Source organism: Thermobia domestica, chromosome 9 (assembly GCF_964235325.1).
Source record: "Thermobia domestica chromosome 9, izTheDome1.hap1.1, whole genome shotgun sequence".
In the NCBI taxonomy this organism is placed as follows: Eukaryota; Metazoa; Arthropoda; class Insecta; order Zygentoma; family Lepismatidae; genus Thermobia; species Thermobia domestica.
In genome coordinates, this window is record NC_137462.1 from 14082321 (window position 1) to 14092492 (window position 10172).

The following is a 10172-nucleotide window of genomic DNA, read 5'->3' on the forward strand; positions in this document are numbered from 1 at the left end:
TTCTGTATCATAGTGACTAGCCTATTCCTTTGGCAAGCAAATCTTTGAATACTGTATGAAACTAGAGTTACAAACTCCAGCCTTTGAGCTAGTTTAGCTGCACTTAAATGAGCTACCTGATTTAAAAAAAAAAAAAGATCAAAGAGCGTTTACATTTTGTTCTTGCACATAGGGCAAACAAATGCGTCATCTGCACCACAATTAGCATGAGCCCACTTGTAACAACGCGTGCATTGTACCCACTCTTCACCACATTGATCTTGCGAGTAAAATGCACCGCAAAATACACATTCTGCGTCATCTTCATCTTCATCTAACTCAACACTATCTGACGAATCTGCTAATGAAAAACAGTCGTCAGATTCATCTGTGGGATCTTCAAATCTCTGCGATGCAACCTTCATCTTTTTGCGTGAAGCACAAGGCGAAATAGGTCTACCTGAATGCTGCTTTTTCTTGACTGCACTACGCGTCTGACTTTGAGATCCTTGAACATCCTTACTAAAGAGGTTCTTCCTGACTAGCTTCTGACGTTTCTTCTCAAGGGATTCTTTATATGGTGTTGTTGTGATAACTACTTGATGATTCACTTCGCGAGATGGCCCGGCGTTTCCCGATGGTGAGCCAATATCTAATGTGGGGAGGGGTTCAATCTCTTCTGGGATCACAACGGCATCATTGTCAGGAACTTTTTCTGGTTCCTGTTCCATTTCATGCTGGCCTGATCCGCTGCAGTTTGATTGAGCGTCCACGTCACTTGTATGTCTAGGCAATTCTACTGACTGTCCTCGTTTTGGCTCTGCAACTGACTGACCCCGCATATAGATGGCAGAATGTATTGCGAAATCTTCATCACGAAAAATATATTTATTACAAGGGAATAATCCAGTCTTTCGAAAGGCATTCACTGATGTTGCCATTGTAGCGGACCTGTTGTATGCACCTGCAAACAGTTTGGTGATTATTGTAAGTTTTAGTGGTTTTCCTGGGTTCTGGCGCAGCCATGTTTCAACTTCTTGTGCGTTAAATGCTTTGAAAGGAAACATGAAACCAACGTCTAAAGGTTGCATTTTATGTGTTGAATGGGGCGGTAAACAAACAATAGAAACATGACACTCTTTCGCTTTTTCAATCATTGCCAAATTTCGCACGTGGGATTAATGGCCGTCCAAAAGTAGAATAGCAGGATCTTGGGCTGAAGGTCGCGTGTATTCCAAAAAAATGATCAAACCATTGGCAGAATATTTCACTTTGAATCCACCCTGATTTGGTACATGCTGCAATGGATCCGGCTTGTGCACTTTCCATTAAGTCATCATTCATATTTTTCCGTGGCCAAATCATCAGAGGAGGAACATAGGTTCCCACTGCATTCATACAAAACACTATTGTGATCAGTTTACCTCTTTCTTGGGACACTAATGTGGCGACATTTTTTTTTCGCGAAGGCTGATAACTTTACTTATTCGTTGCTGGACCACTGAAATTCCTTCTTCATCCACATTAAACAATATGTGTGGTTTGTTTTGGATTTTTGCCAGTTCTCTTTCATAGATATCAAAGAAGGCACTAACACTATTGGGATTGAATCCTTTAATTCGGGCAAATGAAGTGGCTTCTGGACTCCGCATAGACAGTTGGGGGTGACGCCTTAAAAAACCTTTTAACCATTTCTTTCCTGCACTCTTCTTTTTTTCTGAAAATGGATGAGGCAGAGAATTTCTCAAAGCGAGCTGGAAAGCAATTCGTTTTATATCACTTCTTCTTAGTCCATAAAACCTGGCGTCCATGTCCACACAGTATTTCACCAACATTTCTTGAAGCTCCTCTGGCAAAACTGGTTTCCTACCTAAGCGAACACTCACCAATGTCTCAGGACTTTCACCTTTATCTTTCACATAGCGTTCTAATGTTCCTTTGGGGACAGCGAAATAACGCGCAGCTTTCTTGTAACCCATGTCTCCTCTTCGAACACAATTTACTGCCCTTATCATGCTTTCTGGGTTCCATTTTTTCCTAGTTGATGAGACCACTCTCTGAAACAAAGAAATAAACATTCTTGTAATAAAACCTTCCAGAGCACATTGTTCACATTTATTCTGAAGTACAATGGGCAAAGTGTAAGTAGGGCCTGAGTATCATTCCATCATACGACAAGTAACCATTCCTAAAGTAAATTAACTTTTTCTAAGAGAAAGTCAAAAATGTTAATGCCTTATTCATTATATTGACAAGTGTTTCTTTAGAGGAAACGGCTTCTTATATATTTCTTGATTTATGTTAAGTAATGTTGTTATTTTACTTTCTGTTTTAAAATTATATTAAATTTTCTGAAGTTTGTTTCAACAGGGAAATATTAATAGAAATTGGAGGTCAAAAGTACATGTGTTACATTTTTAAACAAATATATGTCTCAATATGAGCTACTGCCATATCATTGTAGACTATAAGCCTACGAAGTACTTTGAAGTATAAATTGTATTGGCATTTGTGGGCAAATTACTATACATAATCTACTAATGTTAAGTTTGATCAATGTCTGAAAGCAGACCATGCACGCTTAGCTACCCAGACCATAAATTGTAGGCTATTTGCAATATCATAACGGGTCTTTGAGACTCCGAACAATAACAGGAAGCACGGACGACCATGGGGAGGTCAAAAGTGCCTGCGCCACATCTACTTTAAGTTTAGACTAATAAGAAGAAAAAACAAAATAGTTTGAATTCAACCAAAGAAACTGAGAGCAAATTTGACCCTCCAGTTTGCTCTTCCAAGGGTTAATGTGCAACGTAGCTGTTAAAATGGAGAAAATGAGAATGAAAATCAACATAAACTCTTATATGCAAAAGAGTCTCTAATATGAGGCCCAACATTAATAAACGGGTCACATTATGAGACAGGTCTCATATACAGAACCCCTTACGGGTCTCATAATACGACCTTCGACGAATAGACATATGACTAATGTCATCTCAATTATGAGTGGAAGTAAACTGTTAATTCTTTGCATGGCACAATAAAAACAATCACTGCTACGACACAAACTAAAGATAGAATGAATATCAACTTACCTTATCAATTTTCAGTGCCTAATTTGTACACGAAGGAAACATTCGTCGGACGACGATTTCTTTTCCGCACCCACGCTGCCAACAACTTTCCAACAAAGAGCTCACGTGACTTCCTGTGCTGTTGTGCCATATTTCCTTTTGTTTTCATTCGTTTCCGCTACATTGGAGCTCTTGCTTTACAAGATAGATGGGGGTCTCAAATTAGGTGCCTATCTTCATATTAAGTTCCTTTACCCTATACTTGGATGACCTGTATATTACTAACGTTATATAGTCTGCTCAGATAAGCCAATGAAACAAAAACTTTGAGTTTAACGTCCCACTATTAGACGTTAGGCTAAGGCAGACGATGATTAAAGCATGTGGATGATGATGGATGAGAAAGTGAGAGGAAACGGGAGTACCCCGAGACAACCCACGGACACGATGTTGTCCACCACAAACTTACTTGGCCGTGGATCGAACCTGGGATTCCACGTACCAAAGGTAATCGCTGTACCACTGAGCCACCGCGCCTGCTCAGACAAGGAACTGAAAAAATACATACATACTACTACTACTACTACTACTACTACTACTACTACTAATAATAATAATAATAATAATAATAATAATATGTCATCAGATTTTGGCATAGAATGAGCCACTTTGTGCCACTAAACCCGGTATACAGATTAGAGGTCTCCACGGGCTCGGGCCGAGCCCACAGGCTTAGGCCCGACCCGGCCCACGGGCCGGACTCGTACCTACAAAAGCGTATATCACTTCGGTCCCGGGCTGGGCTCGGGCCGTAAATTTTTAAATATGCAACCATATTTCTCTGGCCTATTCGGACTTAACTTTATAAATATACTGTACAACGATACATCACCGTTCCTTCTGGAGAACTTTTAAAGCATAACTGTAAAATTAAACCGCTAAGTGCTGTAAATAAAAATACAATATTGCGTTAATTATTAAGTTTCTGTAATTCGGACTTACTTCGGGTTCATTTGATTATCGCACGAGCTCGGACCGGGCTTGGACTAAAATCCCAAAAACATATTTCGGACTCGGGCCTAAATCCTAAAACATATTATAAACTCACGGGCTGGGCCGGGCCGGGCTAAAAATTCCGGCCCGTGCAGACCTCTAATACAGATGCATCTTCACCAGGCCTAACAGCATATTGCTAAAACTTTAAAAATAGGTTTGTAATTTACTTTAAACGTGACCGGTTTTGCGATGTGAAAGGTAGTTAGAAATTTTTGGAGGTATGTTGAATGGAGACTTTTAGTTTGGGTTGCGAATTTTAAATATTTTTTATACATGAAATTATTGAATGGTTTTAACATTTATTTAGTTTTTTAGAAGTAATTTAAATTAATGTAAGCTTAGACTTAATTAGAAACATGGGAGTAGAAATTTAAAGATAAAATTTGATAATATAGAAATAATTTAGAATAAGAATTTAATGAACTGATTTTGAATGTGTTTCTTCGATTTTTGGATCAAGGGGGATGGAACGGTATGCCCATCTGTTTTCTGTTGAATTCTAAGAACGCCTTGAAAATAAACAGCCCACATTACTTCCGTGTTTTGCGGGCTTACATTCCAGCAGAGGATAAATACTCGTGCATTATTGTTGTGGAGAAACTCTTTAAGGACATTCGTTCATCTGTCTTTTTTTAAAATCCAAGTTCTGAATTAAGACCTGGTAACGGCGAGTGTATACAGCTAGTAAATGAGTAAACAAATAAACAGTTAGGTACATTTTTTTTTAATAAACAATACGTGGCTCTCAGAAAACATGGCGTACATTGTATTCGAGGCTTCTGGATGAAACATATTGCTTGGAGTGAAATTGAGGTTAAGCGAATGTTATGGTTCACGAGTGGAATCCTATAATATAATTTTACTTTTCATTTTCTTTAAATTTTATGTATATTGTCTTTCCCGTAATCACACTCAATGGTATGACGCAGTCCTAACGATCTTCACTAGTCTAGTGGGTAGTGCTTTTTGACTTTGACATACGAGGTCGCAGAATCGATTCCCTGTTGGAGTACATCAATCACACTTCATATATTTAGATTTCAAATTACTATAGGTTTCAACTTATCATATCAGACAGTGGTAGCCAAACTGTCAGCTGCGATCTGTTAGTTTAGTGGTTCCCAACCGGTATGCCGCGAAAGTTTTAGATGAGTTAAATACTTCCCTCATGGCTAAGTGGTTAGCGTACCGCCTTTCGCGTGAGAGACTAGAGTTCGGCGGGAGCTCATGCGGTTCGGATCTCACTTTAAGCTGTAGGTCCAAGTCTTATACAGCCTCGCTGCTGAAATGGACGCTAAACTCAAAATCAAATAAAATCAATTAGTTAAAATCAAGTTTTGAGACTGATTGTATCAGTCAGCGCTTCCAGGGCAGCGGAAATACTGACAGTGAGTACTACAGAGAAGAAATGACATGCAATCTTTGTTTCACATCCCACATTTAAGCTTGCTAGGCTAAAGGAGACGATGATGATGAGAAATGAGTGATGCAGTGGAATGAAGAAATGGGAGGAAATGGGAAAACCCACGCACAAGGTGTTTGTTCACCACAAAGCTCGAATATGGCATAGAGTCACTGTCTTATAGAAACTTAGAGTTTTACACTAGTATTATTAAAAATAACAACAAATAAAGTAACGAGTGTGTTTATGTATGTAATTGTCATCAGCTTTCTGCATAGAATAGTCACCCAGCGTCACCAAATGTTGTACAAGATAGATCTTCACAAGATCTTACCGCTTAGGAAGCCAATTTTTCGATTTTCGACTCAGGTAGGATTCGAAATGTGTCCACACTTTAGGCTGTTTTCTAAGAATGTCTGGCCTATATGCAACCAACATTACGTTTTAGTCTTGCGGATTTACATAACAGCGCAGGATAAAGACCCGAGTAATGGAAATGAAATCTTATCTTTCGGTTTAACGTCCCACGTTTATTATCTCTTTAGGCTAAGGGAGACGGATGATTTAGGCACGTGAATGATGATGGAAGAACTGGTGGAATGATAGTGTAGGAGGAAACGGTGACACCCCAAGAAAACCCAATGTTACATTACAAATTTACTTGGCCGGGGTTCGAAGCAGGGATCCAATGCGCCAGAGCTGAACGCTCTACCACTTAGCCAACGTACCTTCCTGTGTAATGGAATGGTTGTGGTAATATTTTTTCTTCCTCTTATTTATCTAGGTTATAACTTAAGAGGCACCAACGACGAATTATTACAATTACAGTTGAGTTCCGTCATGGCTAAGGCGCTTAGCGTACGCGCCTTTGGCGTGGGAGACCCGGGTTCGGTTCCCACTGGGAGCTCATGTGGTTCGGATTCCACGTTAAACAGTAGGCCCACGAACACGAGGTTAACAGTAGGCACGAGGTCATATAGCCTCGCTGCTGAAAGGGACGCTAAACTAAACTTAACTCAACTCAATAATTACAGTTATTACGTAATAATCATTAAAAAATCAAATGTTTTGTGGTGTCATGTCCGTTCAGTATAATGTCTCGTCCGTAAAATACCAAACGCTTGACAATCCTATCTTAACTCGATTCTTGTCTGGAAAAGAAGGCGGGAATTGTCACTGTTCTTGTCTGGCCTCGAATTTAACACGTTAGCTGCCACGTGGGTTCAATAGGACCCACTGGAAGAGTGGTCTAGGAAAATGTCCTCGTAATGTCCCATCGGGACCACAATTTCTAATTCGTCGAGTTGTCGTTAGAGTACTTGTATTGTAAAGTGCTGCTTGTAGTGTTAATGAGCTCTAGTGTTTCTATCACAGACAATACAGGAGTGATTTACGCTGTAGGTTTTGTTGTTAGATGTTGCTGATTAACGCCGATAGGAGTGCTGACTATCATGGAACAAGTATATGATGTTTTTGTAAGGCGGACTGGACCTACGTGCTGCCTTTTCAATGACATTTTACCGGTTTAACAATGGATTCATTATTTATTCTAAATTATTTTGACGAGGCGCCAGTCTTGTGAAGCCCACTTCATTTGCTGAATTTTCAGAAAGATCTAGATCCAAAGCTGCTCACTTTGGACTAACCTCACTCAAACTCACGCTCACGACATCTTTCCGACTTCACGCTCACTCGAACTCACGCTCACAACATAATTTCGAATCAAGCTCACTCGACTTCACGCCCATATCGCCAACCCAACATCACGCTCACTTGACCTCACACTCACAACATCATTTCGACATCATGCTCGCTCGACCTCACACTCACAACATCCATTCGACCTCACGCTCACATCTTTTCGACATCACGCTCACTTGAACTCACACTCATATCATCATCTCAACATCACGCTCACTCGAACTTACGCTCATATCATGATTTCAAACTCCGCTTACTCAACCTCACACTCACTGCATAAGAGTGAGGTCGAGTGAGCGTGAGTTCCGAACTCATGAGCGCCGACCTGATGAGTTCGGACACCTTTTTCTAGATCACTATACTCTTATTACCAATGAGATCAAGTTCTGCGCATAGTTCTTCGTCTTTCATTGTAGAGAGAAAATACTTACCAGCACTAAAAGCAAGAGGAATACATCCACACTTCTCACACAAAGCTAGTTTACACATGTACTAATGAACAAATGACTACCAAACAGAGTTGCCAGTTCAACTGTAATTTATTCCTTGCCCATAAAAAAAAAAAAAGTAGATCCGATCAGACCCCCAACTTTCATGCGCGTGGATTCAATACCTTGCCTTAGATTATATTTCATCATTATATATATATATATATATATATATATATATATATATATATATATATATATATATATATGAACAAAACAAGTTGGCACTCTACTGGTGAAAAACAAAATTCACTCTTGACAGCTAACGTATTAAAACGATACTTCACGACTCAGTCTCAAGAAAAGAGCAAAAAATTCTCGTCTTGTGCGGAACACTAATAATAGTGTGGTAGGGAAAGAGACAACCCCGAGAAAACCAACACATGCGATGTTGTCCACCACAAAGTCACATGGCTTGGAGTAGAACCGGTGATCCATGACACTAGAGACGAGCGCTGTCCAGTGAGCCACCGTACTATTATCCACATTAATTAATTATATTGTCTGTGCAACATTTTTTATGTTTTCTTCTAAAGGAATCATTTCCGATAACCTTTCTTATTCTAGATTATGTCTTAAATTAACCATATGCAGTCTTGAAAATAACTCACTAAGTAAAACAGATCGGTACAAATTTTTTGTGGTGTTGTGCACGTTGAGGACATAAATGTTCGAAATGACTACCTTTCGCAGCAATACATTGTTGAGAACGACATAAAACACGGGGATATACTCATTGTGTTGTTTCTAATGCACTGAGAAAAATCCGTTCTCCGGACAGCGGTATATTGTACAAATATACGGAATCATCTTGCTTACTACAGAAATTAGTACGGAGCATACGTTATCTGTATGCTACATAGGTACTCCCTTTAAATGTTACATCGTGCCATTGCAGGATGTCTGATATCTAACAGTCATCCTTATATTGTTTCCTTCGTCAGCTATATGTTATATACGTCCATTTGTATGTGAGAACCTGGCCGCCTATATTGTTTCATACGGAAAGTACGCATAGATGGAACATTTATACAGAAAGTATTATAAAACATGCGTTTTCAGTTATACGTTTGCTGTACATTAAGGGTCTTCACTACAGCGAAATTAAACTATCGCTAATTTGAGAGCTTTTCTGCAATAACTTCAAAACAAATCAAAATATTCGAAAAACAGAAACGTAGTGAACTAGACAAGACGATTTTGCATGTGATTCCGTTATCACAACTTATCTGTCTGCTTTCAATTTGCTACTGTAGATAGATTTAGCATTTTTTACGGGTTCTGTAAATAGCGGCATACCAAAAGCAGATAGGTGAATTGTGGTAAAGTTATCACATGCAAATTCGTGTTGTCTAGTTCACTACGTTTCTGCTTTTCGAATATTTTTTATTTGTTTTAAAGATATTGCAGAAAAACTCTCAAATTAGCGGTAGTTTAATTTCGCTGTAGTGAAGACCCTTAAGTCCAAAAACTACAGGATTTACAAATGTAACATAGATTTTACGTACCCCACATACAATTTTTTTTCTCAGTGTGGTACAGCATCACAGATCCACTCAATTTGCTTTTTCAGATATTTTAATATGTCTGTATTTTTTGGGAGTAGGATATACGGTGTTCCTCACAATTTCCCACATAGTTTAGAGTTGCTAAATCCGGGGATCGAAGTGGATACTTCTGAGCTCTTTACCCTTTTCATGTTTCAGGGAATGTGCAATCGAGAAAATCGCTCACATGAAGATAAAAATGGGTGTCACCCAAGGGAGGGGTCTGTCGGTCCGAACCCCCACAAAAAAGAATTGTAACTCAACATACATTTTGTGCACATTTGCAATAAAATTATACTTGTTTAATAGATAAGTTATTGAAGTAGCATGAAAATTTGATCTTGCACTTCATCTGTACTTTTTCACTTATAAAACAATCTAGTTGTATCATGCAGGCCCGCAACCAGAGGGGGCTAGGGGGGCCTGGCCCCCTAAACTTTCCGTGGCTCCTCCAGACCTTAACATAAAATGTTATTATTAATACATAAAACACAATTTAGCTATTTGTAAGATAATTTTTAATGACTTGGACTCCCCAACATATTCATGCAGCCCCAAAGCCTCTGTGGCTGGTTGCAGGCCTGCTATCATTATTTTTTCTGAAATATAGGTGGAAGTATTTTACAATTACTTATCGGGTACAGAATAATACCTGTTCAATACTATATAGACATAGGGGCTTGTGATATTGGACGTCCCGAAAGCTGGGACCTTTCCCAACAAAAATTTCTGGGTGAAGGTAGTACCCACATCTTGTTGAAGGTAGTACGCACATCTAATTATAATAAAAGAATTACGTTCATAAAATACCAAACGCCACACAAAATTGTGTATTTTTCTGCTTTAATTAGTGAGATATTCTGTTTTAAATAATGCATGGTACATTGATTGGAGACACCATTTAGTAACTAGCAATCTCGAAATG